Source organism: Malurus melanocephalus, unplaced genomic scaffold, assembly GCF_030028575.1.
Source record: "Malurus melanocephalus ecotype Western Australia unplaced genomic scaffold, MMel_1.1 scaffold_315, whole genome shotgun sequence".
Classification (NCBI taxonomy): Eukaryota; Metazoa; Chordata; class Aves; order Passeriformes; family Maluridae; genus Malurus; species Malurus melanocephalus.
Window position 1 is genome coordinate 490,709 of NW_026623547.1, and position 21,124 is coordinate 511,832.

The 21,124-nt window shown below is 41.9% G+C and overlaps 1 protein-coding gene across 2 annotated transcripts in view; it reads left to right on the plus strand.

Moving 5' to 3' along the window:
• The first annotated feature begins 14,778 nt into the window (after positions 1–14,778).
• The window catches only part of RFTN1 (raftlin, lipid raft linker 1), a 95,409-nt gene continuing 89,063 nt past the window's right edge, over positions 14,779–21,124 (plus strand). Inside the window, exon 1 of one of the 2 annotated variants that reach the window (XM_057377427.1) lies at positions 14,779–15,036. The gene's annotated coding sequence lies outside the window, so the exon portion shown is untranslated. Of the gene's footprint in view, positions 15,037–15,361; positions 15,510–21,124 lie in introns of those variants that run through there. The other variant, XM_057377426.1, reaches the window with a different exon arrangement.

Consider the following 21,124-nt stretch of genomic DNA (forward strand, 5'->3'; position numbering starts at 1 on the left):
GCCCAGCAGAAGGCTGGGAAACTGTCAAAGGCTCTAATAAAGTTTATTGAAGTCAGGGAGCTGGGTACCCCAAGAACAGCTCGTRGAAGTCTCTGAAGGTGGTGTCTTAAGTTACTGGAGGAAAACCTCCTTGCCAGGATTGGTCGTATGATGCCATAGGGAACCGAGCAAATCACAGGTGATTTTCAGGGAGGTTTCATGTCTGCCACAGGTGATGTTTTCACTACAGCCATCAGAGGGCTCTCACATTCAGGCCTATGTAACAGGCTGTGGCTGCAGCTAGGAGATGTCAAACAGCAATTGCACTGAAAACATCACTGGTCAAGGCATGTATTTACACCATATACACAAAAAGCTTATAACATTAATAAGATTTCCCTTAAGGCTGTTTATTACGTTTATTTTGAGCAATTGTGCAGAATTGATTTGCCTAGAATATCAGGGGGGGACCCCAAAGTAGGTATTTTCGTTGTTAGATGTTTCACTTGTGCAGATAAAAATTACCAATATTTCAGCACTAAATATTAGGCATGTTAACTAAGGTTGCTCGCTTGGTACTCCTGATTTAATAATGTTGTAATAGTGGATTGTTGTGGTTTAAGCCCAGCCAGCAACCATGCAGCTGCTCGCTGTCCCACCAGTGGGATTGGGGAGGGGGGAGAATTAGAAAGTTAGCTAGAAAACCTGTGGGTTCATATAAAGACACTTGTAGTAGAAAAAGAAAAAGCCTCACACAGGCAAAGCAGAAAAAGGAATTAATTCACTGCTTCCCRTGGGCAGCWRTTTCCAGGAGAATAGGGGCYCATCATAKGTAACARKGACTTGGGAAGACAAATGCCACCCAAATGTCGCCCCTTCTCTTTCACCTCACKTYATGGATTGAACRTGTCCTGTGGTCTGGAACATCCCTTTGGTCAGTTGAGATCGCCTGTCCCAGCTCTGTCTCCTTCCAGTGTCCCATGCCCRYTCATTCTCTCTGCTAGTATRGCAGTACAAGAAGCAGAAAAGGCTCTGTGTAAATGTTGCTCAGCAATAACATTTCTGTATTACCAGCATGCTGTTCAGCACAAATCCAAAAMATCCTTATGCTAGCTATTGTGAAGAAAACTATCTATACACAGATCTTTATTAGTAAAACACTTCCAATAAAAGCTGGACTTCAGTGGTTTTGACAGTGAAATAAGTGTGTGGTCTTTCCATTTGAATGTTACAGTATTCATAAAACCTAAATCATCAGTTCTGCTTATTTCAYTGTTGCATTGGTTATKCCCTGACTTAGGAGAAAGACTCTGRTATTACTTGTTTTCTTAGGTAGTCTGCRATAATTTCATTAATTAAAAGTGCAATTTTGTTAATAGGTGTTAAATGTCGATTTTTTTAAAGTAAGAGACAAATTACCAATAGTGGTGAAGTTTCCAAAATGGTATTTTAGTGCTGTGTTGCCTATTAGTAGATTTTGAAGTCTAGACTGATGGGCTTTGTTCTGCTGTCATTTTTGTGAACTCAGAACGGTGCCCAGGACTTCAGAATGCCGGCTGCTGGGAGATGAGGAACTGCTGTGCTGTGTAACAGCATTCCAAAGCCTGCTTTTTACACTAAGGTGATATCAAATGTGGCTGCTGGGCTGAAGGCTGTTTTTTTTTTTTCTTAACTTCTCTTGCTATATGTAACTTGATTGTTAATCTTCAGCTTTTAAAAACAGCCTTTTAGGCAGTTGATTCTAGGAAGAAATACCTGAAAGGGGTTCAGGAGCCTTGAACTGTTGAGTCAGGMGATAGAAACAAAAAATAATACTGGAATGGACACCTTAGAAAATTCTTTCACATCCAGAGAAAGAACGTCTTCTATGTTCCTGTGTAAATTCAGGGACACTGCAGAAACATTTCATGTCTCAGCATAGCAGAGCAGTGTAGTGTGCTGACTCCATTTCCCTTAGCATGGTGGGGAATGAACATGATGAAGTGAAGCACATGCCGTTCTGAAAGGGCTCTTACTCATGCATTTTCAAACTAGTAAGCAGGCCTTAAAGTGTCAGGTCAACACTAACTGCATGCAAGAGCTCTTCCGGGCAAGTGAGTTTTGATTAAAAAGTGAGCCGTGGACTGTACTCATTCTTTAAAACAAGCTTTAAAGCTGCTCTTTCAAAGAAGCATTCTCAAATAAATGAGACTGAAATGTTTTTACATTTCAAGCCTTGATTTCAGTCTTTGGTCTTAGACTCTTTGATCCATTTTTGAGAATCTGTGCCTGAATGTAACAGAGATCAGTATGGTGACTGAGCTGGGTGCACATGAAGGTGCAGGAATTCTTACAAGCTAAAGATGCATGACGAGTTCACTGGTTTTGTAGTATTTCTTRTTCACTTTTTGCTTTGTAATACTTCAGTGTGATCAGTCTGGCTTACGTCTGGTTTATAACCGTCTCGGTTCTATTTCTGCCTGTTAAKCTTCACACTGTGGTGGACCCAGCTGTGCAGTCCATCTTGTACGCAGAATGGTAGCAGTTGCCATGACAGCGTATAGCTACCTACTGGTGGCAGAATAATAGGCGTGTGACTTCTTTGGAAAGTGTCACCATGTCATTTAGTCGTCAGCCAGCAGGTGGGGCATTAAGCTAACAGAAACCTGCCAAATACTGTAATTTTTAAAACTGCTCTTMGGGAACACTACGGTTTGTCTTTCTTACAATGAAAGCTGTCCATTGCAGAATGTAGCTGTTCTTATTGTGGACGAATTAATTTTTGTGCTAAAAAATACAGCTGTAAGAAATGCAATAAGAAGGCTTTGTAGATTGCCAAAAGCTGTGTTATGGGTTGTAGTGGGTTTGGCAGAAAGGCAGGGTTTMTGAGCAAGTTTGACACTGGTTCCAACTGTGTCATCAGGGAAGAGCTGGGCATTCCACAGGGAAGCAGGAAAGGGAAGTTTAAACCACTGATGTATTTCATAGCTGAAAAATTTCTGTCAGCTTATTCATAACTCTTTTCAGTTCCTCTCTTTATTTGTACAGAGCCTACAAATCAAATTTTTAAATCAACTTGACAGTATTTCAAAGRAGTATAAGTCGGAAAAGGTTTTGGTTTTCCCTTCTGTTTTCAGGTAAGTCTAGTTTACTCTACAATCCCAAGAATCTGACAAATACAAAACAGCAAAAAGAAAAGCCTGTGGAGATTCTCAAAACTCAGTATATTCTGACTGTACTCATTTATCCACATTCTTTGTTCCCTTTCTCACAGAGGTAGTGTTGAAATGAGTGAGAACATGGACCACTTCTTCAAACTGGATACTCGTTCTTGATCTCTGCTCTTGCAAATGGAATACATTAATTGCCAGTGGGTGGGAACTCAGATATGTGGTTTACCCTTACTGCCAGTGCTTGGTGTTACCTGCTGTTTTCAGTGTTTCCTAAGGCCAGGTCCCTCTAGGTTGGTTGGAGGAGGGGAAGTGGTTATATAGCAGAAATTGTGGATAACTTAATTTTCAGTTGCTATGTCTGCTTCCCCTAGGGAACTATGAGCTCTATGAAATATTTGCTTTCCTGGGTGACATTTTCCAATATAAATGACACTTTATGACAGGGTATTATGAAGCCAACAGTGAACAGACGAAGAAAATAAGAGTTAGGGTTCACTTACATATTTGCTTATCTTSTTATTGTAGAAACACCACTAAAGAAGTGAAAAAATAATGAAATAATATTTTTGAGTTTCTATATTTGGTAGTGAGTCTTAAATAGTCTTAGCTAAGAACTACTGTATGTGTCCAGATCAAGGTTTKTCTAGTTCAGTATTATATGTCATTATTGGAAACCTGTCTGTAAATGGAAGAGTAAAAAGGCAAAAAATAGATCCTTGAGAGAATGCTCATCTACTAGTAGCTTGTGCCTCAGGTTTTCATCTTGTCTTTTGTTCTTCCTTTTGGTATAGATTGAAAAGAGTAGCAAGGCAGGCTTTACTAGAGTATTTTGCTACAATGCTATAAAATGTCATTATAAATAAAAGGAATTATATTTGCCGTATGAATCCAATATGTTTTCATCCTTGCCTTTAAGACTTAGTAATGCTTTAACCTAAATAMCAACCCATTAACTTGCAACAAGCCTGTTACTTTTTAAAAATTGTAAAAAAAAATCAAACAATGGAGCAAAACTCTTTCATAGACCATTAAGATTCTTAAAAAGAGTTTCTGCCATACTCAGCGTTCTGAAAAGAGCTTAAATTCTGTATAGAAAAACCCAATAGTGTGATGGAATACAAAAAAAAGAACAAAAAAGAAGGCAGTAGTAGTAATATTATGTTAATACCTACAGCTCTCCAGAAGTACTCGCTGTTTGTTGTGAATATACYAGTTTCAAGTTCTGTGTACATGCTGCCTAGGCACCCAAAAATATCCTCTATGCAGAATTAGAAAAAGCTCCTTTAGGCCCCAGGACCAGTTAAATCAAGAAAGTTGTAGTGTATATAATGAAGTATTGCCTGAATAAGTTCTTGTGACAAATGTGGGGGATATGCGTAGCTAATGATGACTCTGTGTCCTGAAGCTTTGAGTTTTGGTGATAGATCCTGTTACAAGCTACTAGAGTGGTCTCAATCTAAGTGGCAGCGGTCTGTGTTTTGGTAGGAGATGATGTATTATCTTAAACCAGCCTGCTTGGCTTGTAATGTGCAACTTCAGAAACTGAAACTCATGTTTCTGTGTCTGTTCCCTCACATATGTACAAGCTAAGGATGACACAGAATTGTATTATAGTACTGTCATTTATTATGGAAAGAATGCTTTTCAGTTGGAAAGCAGATGTCTCAAACCTAATCGGAAACAGAATTCTGTCTTAGGTTAAGGGCAGGAGCAGTTAGGGGGATTGGCCAACATGCCCATTAAATGCCCCTGGCAAGGCTGTGTGGGAAAGAGAATCTCTGTCTTTCTCTATACAAGAGCAAAATTTGTCTGCATTAAGTAACATGGAGAGTTAAATTTCCACTTCTTTGACCCATTAGGAAACTGAAATTTGCTAACTTGATTTTTGTGATTAAATTTTAGCAATCTTATTACCTGCTCTTTCAACCTTTATGCTGCACTTCGTACCTAGAGATAAAGAGATGGTGGAGCTAGTGGGGAAAATGAGTTGCTGTGACTAGTCACAAATGCCACTAGTGTTTTCTTACTGTACCTCTTATCTATCACAATATATTTTAAATATACGTAATCATAACTATAAAGTCAAGAATGAAACTTAATGGTTTTGTTTTCCACTGTTCCCCAAGTGCATTGCATGACAGAGTAAGGTTGCTAAAGGCTTGCAGCAGTGCAGGTTTTTCACTTTACTGTTCCAGAAAACTAAAATAGTGCAGAAAATACTAACCTTTACAGCTATAGAAAGTTAGTCAATTAAAATATTTGTATATTAGTACAAGTGCACAGGTAAGTTTGTTTGTGTCTGCATGTAAGTGCTAATGAATACAGAGTCCACTTTTGTTTTGTTTGAATGCTACTCACTTTAATTCATCATGTGCCTTAGGAGCTTCTTTTCATCACTATTGTCTTTCTGTCTCTGGTGTCCTTAAGTTCTGTGTGCTGAAACCACTTTCATAATGGAACTGCCTAGATCAGTATGATTTTATTGTTTTCAAAATCTGAAACTAATCCATAGCTACTCTGCTCATGCTTTTCTCTTGACACCTGARTCTCTTTGGAGCAGGCTTTTCCTGTTCTGCACTGTTACTTCTAGTTGGATCTAGAATAGAAAGTGCTCTTTGATACTCATTATTTATACTGCTTCTTAGGAGTCTGGGTTAGATCATGGTCCTTGTTCGTATTCTTTCTTGTCAAACTTTATCTTATTAGCTATACCTGATSCAGTCACACAAAGATATCTGAAAAGGTTTTACTGTGAGGGTGAAGCACTGTYAAATAATTTTTGGTCTGAGATTTAAAGAAAACTTAGAGGTAGGGTAATTGGGGCCACAATGATAGTTCAGATGTATAAAACAATTTGCTCAGAATATGTAGTTCATATGCAACTTCTGTGAGATCCTAAATTTGMAGAAGGGATTAATTCATTGCAACTTACTTTTTGGTTCATTTTTCAGATTATTGCATTAAGTATGGAATTTCCCTGGGGTTGTATCTATGTAGAGTTTATTCAGATGGTAAAGAAGCAAACACTTACCACAAGATATAACCAATCAGTCTAGAATCAAGTGTTCAGAACCTTGAGATAGTGACCCATTCTTGTCTTTGGCCTTGTCTGGTCACTGTGCCATTGGAACAGCTGGGCTGCTGCAAATAACCATCTGCAACTTCCTCAGGAGGGCAAGCAGAGATGTGCAGGCACTCATCTCTTCTCTCTGATGACAGTGACAGGACCCAAGGGAATGGCRTGAGGCTGAATCAGGGGAGGTTTCAGTTRGATACCASGAAAAAGTTCTTCACCCAGAGGGTGGTTGGGCACTGGGATAGGCTCCCCAGGGTATTRGTCASAGCACCAAACCTTGTCTGAGCTCCAGAAGTGCTTGGAAAATGCTCTCAGGCACATAGTGTGATTCTTGGGCCTGTTCTGTGTAGGGCCAGGAGTTGGACTTTGATCCTTGTGAATTCCTACTAAATCAGGATATTCTATGATTCTATGAAACTCATGAAATAGTTTTTTCTGGGGTGTGTCTTACCTATCCATCTACTAGAAAAGTAATAGACTATTTAACACCTAGTAAAAATTTCATGGATTTTTGCATTATTTAAAATGCCTGGTCATCTAGTCTTTTTTCATATTAGTGAAACCTCTCAAATGAGAATCTCRGCTGACCTCATTAGTAGAGTTGGGCACCAGGTAGGTGGAAATTTAAAACTTGGAAAATTCTAAGAATTACTTTTCTTTATATGTGACTTAGCTTAACGCAATGGAGAAATGGAAAAATGCGTAGATTTGTTCAAGTGCTCTTTGAAACTAGTGGCACGTTCAGAAACAGAAATATGGATGAGTTTCTAACTCCTTATTGGTATTACTAAGTAGTGCTTAGTTTGGATATCCAAAGAAAGGAAAAGGCACCTACTCCAGCTCTTTCAGCAGTTTAATGCTGTTTAAAAGCTGTTTAATGCTGTTTAAACTGTTTTTCAGCAATTTAATAAGTCTTAGCCTTCTGCATTGTCTTATAAGTAACTGACCCTTTACAGAGGGCTTTCACTTGCAGATTTTTGGAGCACCTATGCAAGAGAAACAGCTTGTGTTCTGTAATCTGAAGCACATAAGCTTTCCTGATGCTTGTTAGAGTGGCCCTTCTGACCAGGAAAATTAAGCCACTGTTCTCATCAGATACAGCAAGAAAGGCTTTAGTGCCAACTTGATAGAGCAATAAATCTCTCTCTCTGGACAATGGTCTTCCATATGCAGCCATTTGGGGGCATATATCTTCTSCTCCTGAAGGTTCTTCTACAGCTTGGATTTAACCAAAATTATTAATGAGATGAGAATGTGAAATCTGTGTTATCTGTCAGATGTAYACTGACACATTCAAGAAAGGTAAAATAAATAGGGATGAACTAAATAAATTGTCAGGAATCTTAAATGTAGCCACAATTTCCCTCTAGCTCCTACAGAGGCGTATCCTGTCAGTAATGATAATGTGAAAAATTATGTCCACCTAATGTTATATAAGTAAGTATAGTCTTCAGAAATTCATGGCCATAAATGCATTTTAGCTTTCAAGACTATAGAAAGCAGCTTTCAGAAAGAGCTTCCAAGCAGAAAGCTGATTGTTAATTAAATCTWGCCTTTGCAGCTCCCTAGTAGTTGCTTTCAAATGAACAATAGGAGCACTTTAATAATAATAAATTTAAAAAAATTGCCCTGTGCCATTAAAATTCTGTGGTGGTAGAACTCATGTTCAAGTTAGTCTTCTTAGAAAATAAAATGTGAGCTGTTTTAAATAACTAATTGGACTTAAATTGGGAGCCAATCTGAGGCATAGGCTCCCTCTCTGCTCCAGAATTCTGGAAAGGCAAAAGTAGCTGCTGCTTCTGAGCAAAAGCCAGATTGTGTGCTGCTGCTAAGACAGAAAGGGTTTGCACCACCATCACCATTAGCAGCTGGTGACTGGTACGATTCTCTCTTCAGCAGCAGCATAGATCTGACTTCTCCAGAGCCTTCTAATCTGTCTGATTTCTTCAGATTGGGAAGCAGTTTTCCTGGTATTTCCAAGAAGCTATGGGTTAKTTCTGAATAACACCCGATGACATTATTTCTTTGCCATAAGAAAAGAGTTCATCAAAACCTGRAGTTTTTAATTTCCACTCAAGCTTATCGTCACCTCCATGTTGTCAGTGCTTCAGTCTGTCGAAGATTCAAACATTGAAAGCTGCAAGACATTCAAGACCTTGAAAGTACAAGAGTCTTAGAAAAACAAATGGGAACCAGACACCAGTCAGACAGTTACAGATCCTTTCTTGGCACAACCACAGTGGTGCGTTGCTTGGCATGAAGAAATTGTGCAAAGAGATGATTTTCCCTACCAATCGTACCAATTCRTATCAATTGAGGAGGAAATGGAAATGAGTACAAGGGAATGATATAGTTAGCATTGGTAAGATAGAGGTATTTTCTACTGCAGGACCCAAATACAAACTAGAAATCAAAAATGTGGTTTCTCAGCAAATAAGAAAAAAGGCTGATCCTTGAGTAATTAAGAAGTTTCATAGCAGTTTGCACTGGTGATCTGAACTAAAATTAACAGTAAATGAGGAATATATGCTAACTGACTTGTCTACCTCAAATAGAGCCTAGTTTTTCTGATTTTGTATTTTCTTTCATATTTTGTCCTGTTGATAAATTCAGTAGATCCTAAGAATGCTTTTGGAGAGAGTTAGACAAATAACAAAATTAATTTTCTTTACTGATATTTTGGTGTCTGTTTCTGATTAACTGAAGTCTGTCAGAAGTAACTTAAATGTTGCCAAATCCTGTTCAATGGGATGTTGCAGGTGTCTGTTGCTTTTTGAGAGAGGAAACAAATTTTACTCTAAATGAGCTTTAAATCTTTTTCACCCAAGTGTGAAAACTACAAAATGGGGTGTGGCTACCTTGAATGCTGGAGTCTTAAATTTGTAGTAAAAATTAATAGCAACTGAGTGTCATGCAAAAAAAATGGACTTAACACCTGTGTGGATCTTTCTCAATTAGTTGTTCAAATGGTGCTTGGAAAAATGAAGTAAGGGGTTACCTGGTGGCATAATTAGAAACACCCTGCTCAAGATAGAAATGCTGTGCATGTGATTTCATGCTGCTTTTCACGATATGTAATCTTCTTTTCCTTGGCCAAAATGAACACAGATATTTGGCCAAGCAGAATTCTTCAATACCCCACCAATGGCAATTTACACCTACACTGAACTTGCCTCACTCAGTTGCACCCAGAAGTACAAAGTGCAAATAGAAAACGTGATCACTCCTGCCTGTGGTACAGGAGGTTGTAGAGCTCTGCACTGCTAAACGTGTGGATTTACCAGAGAGATTACACTGACTAAACACAGAAATAAAACGTATAAAAGCTCCTTTTTACTCCCAGGGTAAACTAATATTCCCTAATGGAGTGTCTAGGGGCAACATCTTACTGTTGATTAAAGCAATAAGGTCCTTCAGTTGTTTATYGTTAAATGGTTGTTAGAGTAGTATTTTACACTTAATTACCAACTCACTACTGTTTTGCAGTAGTTTATAGCTCTGCAGGGAGATGTGTGTGCATATATACATATTCACCACAACTCTGAAATGTCTAGGATGTTAATTTAGGATTCTTCCAAGTTGACCAGATTTCTCATGGAACGAATGTTGCCTGTTCTTGGAGTATCACATGAATTACCGAAATTGCTCTCAAAGAGGCAAATAATCTCAAAACATGTTAAAAATTAGTACTTAAAAAAACCATATGAATACTAGAAAGCCTGAATTGAATTCTGAAATTCTCATAGTGGTAATCTAAAAAGAATAGTTTAGATGTACAGCATCGATTTAGATTTCATGCTATGTTTCAAYTTACATGAATTACATAATTTCGATATTGGCACACCCCAATAGGTGATAGAGGCATCCTATTTTGATAATCACTCTGCTACTTCTCTAATATACTTTTGTAGGCAGAGGAAAACATGTTAGCATCAAAACTCCTATGGAACCAACTTTCAATTCCAATTTTTCTCTACTGAAAAGCAGGAATGCATAATGGATGGAATATGTAATGCTGGAGTAGAAGGATTCCAGGCTGAAATGGTRCATCAAAAGATCTTGTATGTGATGGCTTTAAGTTTGCAGTCGTGTCTGATACATGACTGTGAAGTGGGCAGTGGAAAGATGGTTTATAGTGTCTGGGTTTGTGCTTTGTGATCTGTTGTAAACACTAATTTGAAACACTTTTAATCTGTACAGGASTGCTATTTCATAACAATCTACACACATCCAGGAATGTTGTTTTTCTYGTATTCCTTTGTATGTCCAAGAGGMTTCTGCACYAGCAAAAGTCTTCARTGTTGTCAGACATCCTTTCAATTCAACTCCTAAGGAGTAGATCGGCAATTTCTACGGTGTTGGCAAGGTCCAGTGCCTCGGATGTTCCTTCTGGAGCCATCTCTGATCTGATGTGTTTACAATACAGGGAAAGCTGCACTTTCACTTCTCCCTACACACTTAGCAATCCATCCCCATATGCTCCAACAGTAGTATTAGAAAAACAGCTCAATTACATGGCACCCTGATGTGACTGCATGCTGCTTTCTCACACGGTTGGAAAGCCAGAGAAACTAATGAGTGGAGGAAAAATGATGGAGGACAAGGAAAGAGGAAGACCTGTGTGTATAATTAAAAGAAAAGAAGAGGATGAAACCAAAACACACAGAAGGAAATAGAAAAAGGAGATGAGTAAAGTTTCCAGAAAAAATGCATTGCTAGTGTTTGTTTCATAGTTCAGTGCTGGAAAAGTAATTTGATTTCCTCATTTCTAATGTGTTGATGTTAAGCTTTTGGCTACTGACWACTCGCTAATGGTGATACTTGTGCTTTAAGAGGACTTCAGGCACCTGAAGAAGTTTTTTTGTTTCCTGATAGCACTTGAGGGTAAAGTGGGGGAGTACTTTCAAATAGATGTCATCCATCACAATACCAGCATTTAACAGAGCAATATTTTGCACTTAGGAAGGAATTAATGTGCCAATGTAGTGCCAATGTAGTGCTTGCTTATATATTTTTACATAATTTAATTTAGTTTATGCACCCACACAGKAGGGAGAGAGATTCTTAAGTGGACCAGGTGTTGCAAATGTATTTGTGCCTGCTGGGCACAAGGACTTCAAGCAGTTTCCGTAGTAATCAAGGGTGTTTTAGGAGATGCTGAACAGGTTTCTGGCCTAATAAGCGGAAGTACAATGAAGGTGGTGCAAAGTTCTAGACTTGGTTCATAAGCATTACATTTGGGATGGATACATGTTTTTCTGGTGAGACAGGGAAGATGAGGGTGGAGGGTTATCCCCTCTGTGAAAAGAGCAGCTGGAGTGTATGGAGCTCTTGGATTAACAACCAGACTGGCTAAGAACGCTAAGGATCAAAGGAGTGAATACTGAGGGTGACAGTGGTGGATTACAGACCTGCTACTCTGGATGAAAGTTCATTAAAATAACAACCCTGTGACATCTATTGGTCACAGATCCTGATTCTTGGAGGAGGTAATCTTCTTGCCAGTTGGATGAGTAACATGGTGGGATGGAAGCAGTCCAGCAAATTTCAGGAAGCTTTCTTGATAGATATCCTGAGTGGGCCAACCAGGGATGTTACACTGTCAACTATCAGGGAAAAGTTGTCTAGGAATATGAGAACAGCAACTCTGGCTATAGTCATGATCATACAATGGAGCTCAAGATGCTGGAGCGAGGGAGCGAGGATAGCAAATCTCTGGACCTTWAAGAGCAAACCTTGGCTTATTTGAGGAACTGAAAAATGGGAGGCAGCTTTGAAAAGTGAAGGGAGCCTAGGAAAGCAGGCTGATTTTTAAGGGAGCCTTTTCCTGATGCGAGAGTAACATGTCCAAGTAGGAAACTGTGTTGATGAATTGGGTTACCATCTAGGCTAAGCAGAGAACACTCGACAATTTCATTGCAAAACAATCATAGTGGAAGCAAGAACAGGTTATAGTGAAGGAGTTACAGAAATATCRAAGCATGTAGGGATGGTGTTGACACACCCAAGGGCCTGTAGAATCTGTTGTTGTTCTCAAAAAGCTTTTAACTGTAAGGGGCTGGACAAGGAACACATAGGCCTGTTGAATGTGAGTGCGGGTAGGGCTGATGTACTCAGAGCTGYCTTTGCCTCAGTGACCTGAACTGTGTATTTGGAGGCAAGATTGGAGCAAGTCATGAGCTATCAGCAATGGATGAGGATCAAGAGAGAGGTTTTTCTGAGAACTTAACCTGTACAAATCTGGCTGGGCCGGGGCTCTAGGCTGGATCTGAAGGTGCTGGGAAGAGCTGACCAATGCCTGGAGAGCAGTTGCTCTCTATCCTTTGTGGTGTGTGTGAGTGTGAGGGGGGGAGARAGGGGTGAGGAGGGCTCATAATTAACCAAAGCAAGCCCATTTCCAGAAAAGGCCAGAGGGACAATTTGGGAACCGTGAGGAAATTAGTCCCTGATAAAGTCATTGAGATGCCTTGGAACAGACTTGAATTTGTATATGTCATGTGTGTAGAAAGCGTGCCATCATGCCTTACCAAATGKTTGCCACCTTTGATAAAATGTAGGCATTTGCAGGCATGGGGATGCCATAGAAACTTTAGTAAGGTGCTAGGCACTGGTTCCTGTGCTAATTTTTTTATGTGCTTAGGGTACTGTAGTCTGGGTGGGTGGACAGCTAGGTGGGTAAAAAGCTCATTGCATAGCTGGGATCAGATGTCTGCAGTTTAATGGGTTGCACTTTGCCTGGAGGGTAGAAGGAAGTGGAGTCCTCTTGTATTTTAACATGTTTTTCCAGGACCTGGAGGAGATGACAGGTTCCACTGCTGCCATGTTTACACATGGCTGCATACTGAAGTGCCATCAAGCAGTTTCAGGGCTGGGCTGCTGTCCAAAGGACCGCAGCCTCAAGGCAGGCTCAAGAACACACCAGCAAGAACTTTTTGAAATTTAACAAGGACAAATTTTCAGCCTCTGGGAAGGGAGGGCACCTTGCAGAGATCTACAGTTGGGACTGTCTGGGTAGCAGCTCTGTTGCAAAGGCTGTGGGCAAGCTAGTAGGCAGCATGACAACAGCCAACAAAGATAATGACAGCATGCCAGTAGCTTGGAAAAGGTGATGATCCACAGCTATTTGGCACTCATTGGGGCTCTTGTAGGCCACATACTGCATCCAGGTATGTCATTGCTCTCTCAGAATCCAGTGCCAAGAAAGTTGCTGATAAGCTGGGACAAGCTWAGTGGAGGGCCAATGAGACCAGGGATGGATCATGTGTCTGCAAGGAGAGGCTGAGGGAGCTGAACTCAGTTGACCTGGAGCTGGGAGAGCTTGCCACAATCTAAGAAAACAGGCATGTTGAAAGGAGATATTAGTGGATTTGGGTGTAAGGAGGTCTGTTCCACTGTAGCGACCCCAGGACTGGCTTAACAGTGTGGGWCTGAAAGCACCAAGGCAGAACCCATGCCAGCTAGGGATGGAAGGAAAGGGAGCACAGCTGCACTACGGTCACAAAATGGGTCAGGCTGGAAGAGACCACAGTGGGTGTTCTGGTCCAACCTCCCTGCTCAAGCAGGGTCATTAGGAGAGCACATGGCACAAGATTGCATCCAGATGGGCTGTGAATATCTCCAGTGAGGGAGACTCCACAAGCTCTCTGAGCAATCTATTCTAGTGTGCACTCATTTGCACAATAAATTTCTTYCTCATATTCAGGTGGAATTTTACGTGCATCAGTTTCTGCCTATTGCCTCTTGTCCTAGTGGTTGGCACCACCAAAAAGAGCCTGGCTCCATCCTCTTCACACCCAYCCTTTAGATATTTTATACACATTAATGAGCTCTYCTCTTGGTTGCCTCTTCTTGAGGCTGAACAGTCCCAGCTCCCTAAGCCTTTCATAGTAAGAAAGGTTGCCCAAACCCTTGACCAGCTTAGGAGCTCTCTGCTGGACCTGCTCCACAAGTTCTATGCCTCTCTTGCACTGAGGAGCCCAGAACCAGACACAGAACTCCAAATGTGGTCTCATCGGGGCTGTGTGGAAGGGGAGCATCACCTCCCTCRACCTGCTGGGAATGCTCTTCCTGATRCATTTCAGGATTCTCCCTTGGCCTTCTTGGCCCCAGGACTCACTGCAGGCTCAAGGACAGCTTGTTRTCCACCAGGASMCCCAGTCCTTCTCCTCAGAKCTGCYTTCCAGTAGATTGGCTCTYTGCCTTTACTCGTGCGGGGGTTTATTCTTCCCCAGGRGCAGGATCCTGCATKTGSCACTGTTRAATTTGAGGTGRTTCTTCTCKGSCCCACTATCCAACCTACCGAGGYCCCTCTAAAAGGCTACACRACTCTCCGAGGTATCGSCCACTCCTCCCAGTTTTMTATCATCAGCGAAGTCGGGGGGAGCACGGGACAGCTCTRCCGGGGCCGCGGTGGGGCTGAGGCGGGCAATGAGTGAGGGACTTGCCGCCCTGTCCGGCGGGCGGAGCAATCCGCCCCGGGGCCGTGCCGCTGCGAGGGGCGGGAAGCGCGGCTGCCCCATCCGTGCGCGGCTCCAGCTGGGCGCGGGGCTCTCGCCGCCGCTCGGAGGAAGAGGAAGTGGCCGCCCCCGGCAGGGCTGAGCGGGAGCGGAGCCGCCGCCCGGGGCTGCGCCGCGAAAGTTTGTGCCGGGCGGCGGGGCTGTGTGGCGGCGCGGCACCTCCCTGTCGCGGAGCCGAGGGGGGAGCGGCCCCGGAGCGCGGCGGGCGGGCACGGAGTAGGAGGAGGAAACGCTGTCAGCGGGGCCGGCCGTCTCCGCCCGCCGGGCATCCTTCAGCACCGCCGGGCTGCGCTTCGCCCGCCGCCTTCCCCAGGTACCGCCGCGCACCCCTCCGGCCCGGCGGGCAAACTTGGCGAGGGGGCGGGAGGGGGCTGCTGTTGGGCAGGGTCGGCGCGCCGGAGCGGGGAAAGCCGCTCCGAGGCTCCGAGTCGTCGTGGTCCTCTGGCTGCCGAAGTTCGGAGCGGGGCGCGGGCTGGCCGGCGTGCCCGGGTTTGGAGGGGCTGCTGGAGCTCGGCGCGGGGGGGCACTGCCTCCCGCTCGCTCCCCGGGCGGGTTTGGGCTTTCCGGCTTTGCCACGGCTCCGCTCGCTGCGGTCCTGCCGAGGCACCAGAGGGGAGTCCGCCCGGGAGAGCGGCGGGCCCGGCGGGCGGTGCCGTCTGTCAGCCCGTGGGTGCCGAGATCGACGGGCTCCGYCGTGCTGCCCGCCGCCGGGACGGACTGGAGGCGGCATCGCCGGCAGTCGCTTCCAGCCGGTGGGATGGTTATCCGCGTCCAGCCCCCGCCGCGGTGAGGCAGAGCCGGGAGATGAGGGAACTCTGAGGGGAGCCGGGTGGGCGCCCGCCTGCCCGCCCARCCCGGCGCCGCTCCTCACATGCCGGGCACCTGGAGGCGGCGGTGCCGTGCCATCGTGTGGCTGGCTGGGGTCTGGGATTTTACAGKCGCTGTTTTCCGATTTTATTGTCTTTTTAAAGTCGGTGATATTGTTTCAGCACGTTTTTCTTACAATGTAAAGAGGCGGCGTGATCATGGTTCAGCATTTGTCTTAGTGTGAAATACATCTCCCACCTCTCCGGTTTGTCTGAATTCTTGTCAGAGCACCCTCTTGTTACAGCCTGTGTATTTCTGGAAAAGGGGAATTTAGTTGGATGGASTTTACAGCTCTTCTTTGATACTTTCGGCTTAGGCAGATAATTAATGGGAGACATTTGTTCTCCATTACGCCTGAGCGTGCTTCCCTCCAGAGTGCTTCCAGCTCGGACCAGGGAACGAGCTGAGCCAGAGGCTGCTGTGCGGCAGGACAGGGAGCGGTGCTGGAGTCTTGCTAGGGGTGGCTTTTGTGCTAAACTGGATGCTGGATTTGAAATAATAAAAATATAATTATACATAATGGAATGTTCTTTAATGTTTTCAGTCAAAGTTTGGAAGCTATCGTCTGATTGTATACCACTTCTGTTTCTATTCCCTTAAAAAAAGCATTTATTTATCTATTTATTTATTTATTTATTTATTTTTTGTAGGCAAATAACATTATCTAGATGCAGCTGGCCTCTAGCTTTCAAGGGGAGAGCTTTTTACGTATTTACTTTTATGTTTTACTTGTAATGAATCAAATCTATTTTGGATCCTGGTATTGAGTAACAARTTACTGGCAATAACCCTCTTTTTCATAATGCTAGTGGTCATATTTTTGTATTTAATTTCTGTTTTTTCTAGGGAAAAGGAAAAGTTTCAGAATGGTTATTTCAGGAATCTGGCTTAACCTCGAGTTAGTTACATTAGACAAGGGGCTTTCCACCTCTTGAATGCTGTCATTCCCTAGTTGATAATGTAGCATGAAATGAGKATATCCAGCTGTGATTAAATACCTAGGAGAGTTCTGAGCTGTAGTACTGGGAAACACTAATACCATATTGGGTAGAACGAACTGACCCTAGACTCCATGGTGAAAAAGCTGAGGTCGCAAACTTGAGAAGAATTAAAATCAAAGTTGATGAAGCCTGTGTTTGAAATAAGTAAAAAAAATTCTCACAACTATTCCATCCCTAACTTCATGTGAGATCCCACAGCTTCACACCTGGCACTAGTGGTCCACTTTACCTTTTGCCTTCATCAGCTGGCTGGAGTTTTATTCYATGCCAAACTAGCAAAAGGCAGTAAACATAGAACTGTCAAGTCTGTCTGTCTAGTTTTGTGTTTTACCATGGTTTTACATACTGTCATGAAGTAGTTGTGCATACATTGCAATATGCATCTGTTTTTCATGCCTGTTTTCTGTGGGTCCAGAGTGGTGTGGGTTAGCTTTAAAACAAAGTTGGAATCATATTTATGCATGCTTTTGTCAGGTTCATTCAGCCTGTATTTTCTAGACAATGTATGTCRGCTGCTGTGATTTCTCTTTATGTTCTTCAGAGTAGTTTTCTAGTCTTAGCATTCTGGTAGTCTCCTGTCATGCAGAGGCAACTTGCTTGAACATTTGCACAGGGTATTTTGGCATAAATTTTACCTGTGTTTTGTTCAGTGACATGAACACTTCATTATCTTGTCCCAAAGTACGCGGCCTAGAAGTGTTTTGTAGAAATATGTGGTACTATCTGAATTTTTTKCTGTACTAAAAGACAGCATCGTGGTATTACCAAGTATTAAATATTTTGGATGAGGTGTTACAGGGTGGTGTGGGAAGCAAGGATCTCCCACCAACCTACTGTTCCTCACATTCCTCCTCAGCGCTAGCGCAGCACTTGCCTTTCTCCTCCACCAGTTGTCTCAGATCCTGTTTGCTCCTCTTCCTCCCACTCTGTTGCTCATATGCACACATACACACACACAAACCAGCTCTGTTTCCCTAACAGGAGTGTGGCTGGTTGTAGGGAGCCTGCAGTGGTGGCCTGGTGACTTGTGGGCCCGGGGACAGTGCAGGGCAAAGTAAGTGTGTTATGCAGGGCAGCAGAATTGAGCCCAAGTCAGTGATGTGAACACTGCAATGAGAACAATAGTACCTAATAAGAGTTTGTTGAAATCATGCTATCATGCTGGCGTGTTATTTGACATGCTGCATGCTGATGCTGTGCTTTCTTTGTGACTTGTGTATACAAGACCTGTCAGGGTAGTCTGTTCTAACTRTTGTAACTTTACTGAATCTATATCKTATTTAATCCATGAATTGCTTTGCTTTATTCCTTAAGCTAGAAACTCTGGAAGCTAGACTAGCAATTGTCTTAATTGGCCAAAGTRTGTTTTCCTCTGTTTTTTTGTGTAGTCAGTACATTTTCTTGTTTCCCTAGGAGACAGTACCAAACCTGATGCAAAGTTTGGTTTTTAATTCTAGCAATTGGGGCTGCAGTTCATCRTGACAGGTCTTCCAGAGTTCTTGGTGTGAATCCAGATTAGTCCTGATTTGTGTTCTGCTTCTGTTGAGTTGTGGTATCTTTGGCGTCTCCAACTTGCTTGGCTTCTGGCACATTTAACTTTATGCTGGTGTTTCTTGATCCGAGACTGTAGTTTCCTCTGCTGAACTTCGTTCCTGTCCCTTAAGCTCTCTGCTTATTCTACCTTTCCTTCTTTATTAGGTAATTCATCTCGCTGTGTCTGGAAACCTTCTTAYGAATTCTCTTGTCACTTCTTTGGGTTCCAAGTTCTGCAGATACTCATGTTGTMGTTTAAACATGTTCCAGACCTCCCCTGTGCTCGCATCCTCCAGTTGCTCATTCCTGTTCATCTCACTAACGATTTCCTTAGTTTTTGGGATTTGCGTTTTGAAATTGAAAACCTTAATTGCAGATTTACTTGGGTTTCTCTGCAGTTTAATTTAAACCAAATCAATCATAAAGGATAAATCTGGGATTATTCTTTCACCAACCTTCCTGTAAGCTGAGATTTAGTTATCAGCCTCAAGTCTAAAATCCTGGCAGCGCTGGTCAAATTCTTAAGTGGAAGGTGGAAAAAAAACTGGTCGGCTGTAACATCTGACAATAGATGGGACAGATTTATGGTAATTGTTGCTTGTATCTRGAAGTATTTCAGAATGTTTCAAATTGTTTGGTAAACATTAGTTGCCTAAGCACATACCCCTCCCCCCAAATAAAAATTATTGCAGTATTTCCTGGATGGTAATACTGTTAAAAAAAAGAAAAAGTGCATGTCTCTTGGCAAGGAATTTCCCTCWTAAATGGTGTAATCTCACAAAAAAAACTGGCCAGTGGTAAGGCAGGGTGGGAAGAATAAGTCAGGAGTATGGCTGTGTTCTGGGAACTGACAGAGGATCATACTGGCATCCTGTTCTRCTTTCTTTGTTTACCTGCATACCCTGTTTGTCAGGTCTGGTGTTTTTAATCCTCTGCTTCGTTATGCAGGTTTTTTTTGCCTTGTTATTCCTCCTCTGCTTCATTGCTTTAACTGTGCTAGGAGAGGGACTCAGCCATGATTTGCAATCTGTCTCAGGGTTTGTTTAGAGCTGAGTGGGGAACTAAACACTGGTGTTTTGTAGACTAGGAAGGATGGAAGAATTAAGTGACCACATGCCAGCAAGTGAACTGAGCATGAAGTGCTTATTATTTGGAAAATGGAAAGGTCAGGATTGCAGGAGTGAGGGTTTAAGAAAATAAGCATGTCTCATTACTGCACAACAAATGTGAAGTCCTGTAATTATTTGTAAATGCCTTCTAGCATCCCTGTGAGGTACCWAAGTATTACCCATGGAAGGAAGAACGAGGATGAAAGGTCTTAACCAAAACCAAGAGAGAAAACCTATTAATACATTGCACTTATCTTGTTTTCCAGCTGCTGCATTCATCAGTAAGAATACTATGTTCCATAATTTTGTGAAAAGAACCTTAGCAGTAACCTAGCATATATATTTTAAAAAATAAATRAATTCATTATAAAGCTTACAAAATGCATTCAGTAGTCCCGGACAATAAATGCTTTAAATATGTTAATGCAAACAAGCTTGTTCTCACTAATTTTGCTTAAAAACAAGCTGACAAGCATTTATTTTCTATACAGCACATTTTCCTTGGATGCCATTGTAAGTACTAAAAKTACCTAGTTCCCGTTTCAATTGGAAGTGTATTTAACTTACATATTTGCTAGAATATTTAGTCTAGTGCTGTATACCTAACAGTTGACTCTAGTATTATTAGTATTTCAAATAATTGTTTTGGAATTCTTTTCAAAACATCCCTCTAAGTAGTCATTGATATAATGCATTGATTAGTTGAAATAAAACTATTTAGCCAATATGTACTTAGCTGATAAACGTCCCTTAARTTACTTATTCTGGTAATCTATTCAAGCTTCCATTAGCCATGTGGTTCTGTTACATTTCAGTGTAATTTTCATTATTATTCCTTGGAGATAAATTGTTAAGCAGTTTCATGAAAGGATGGATCAATAAATCAGAAAATTAGCCTTATTTGTTCCCCARCACACTTCCARAAGAAAATTAGATAGAAGGCATGGGTGTTTTTGTTTSGTGGTTTCCCCTACCCTTTTTGTTTTTATTCTTTTTCTGCTGAAAAGGAATCCTGGGGCCTGAATCACCATTAAGAAGAAAATAAGTTGTTACCTACATGGTATTATTTTATCCTTGTTCTTTAGTGATTGTAAACTTGTTGTGTTTCATCTCTCTTGAGCACACAGTAGCAATGTGAGAAAGCAGACCCAAGCTTCAAGAGGGTATTTTAGCAAAGCTTAGGTTCAAAGATCATCCGTTGAGAATGTGACACATCTCTAAAAGAGCTGTAAAAATTCCTATGATGTGTTCAAGATACATTCGTTTTCATGGATCACAAAGGTGATTAAAAGTGGAAATACTAATAGCTTGATAGCTTTTTTTTTTTTTTTCTTTTGCTTGCTGAGTACCATTTATTGTATTTTTTTGGCTTTTTTCATGGCAAAGGATGGTACCAGTTTCAATAAAACATGTATTGGGAAGGAGCGATTGGGGCAGGTTATTTGCCCTGTTGGGATGGGTTTCTGTCCTGTACCTCCAGTTGCTTCCCAGAGCTCCTAAAATACACAGTGAAGGGTAGTAGTGGAGAGGAGGAGGTGGCAGGAAGAGGCTTTTTCTGTGGCTTGTGATTTGGGTGTTTGTTTGGGATGTACGAATCCTGGGTTAAGTTTTTGAACTCAGCTGGCAGAAGCAATCTGCTCCTTTCCTAACCAGTGAAGGCCTTTGCTGCCCTTCTCAAGAGAAATTTAGGAATTAATTGACTAGGATTTACTGTTGTTCTGCAACTCAGCATACCTTCTATTTTTGATGCTTTGCGGAATTAAAGTGARGATACAGACTAAAAAAACCCAATCTGTTGTGAGAATTGGGTTTCAGTTCTAGTTTTATCATCACGTGGCTGAACACATGAACAGTTTGAGATCAACAAGATCATAGAGCACGTGTAAGATTA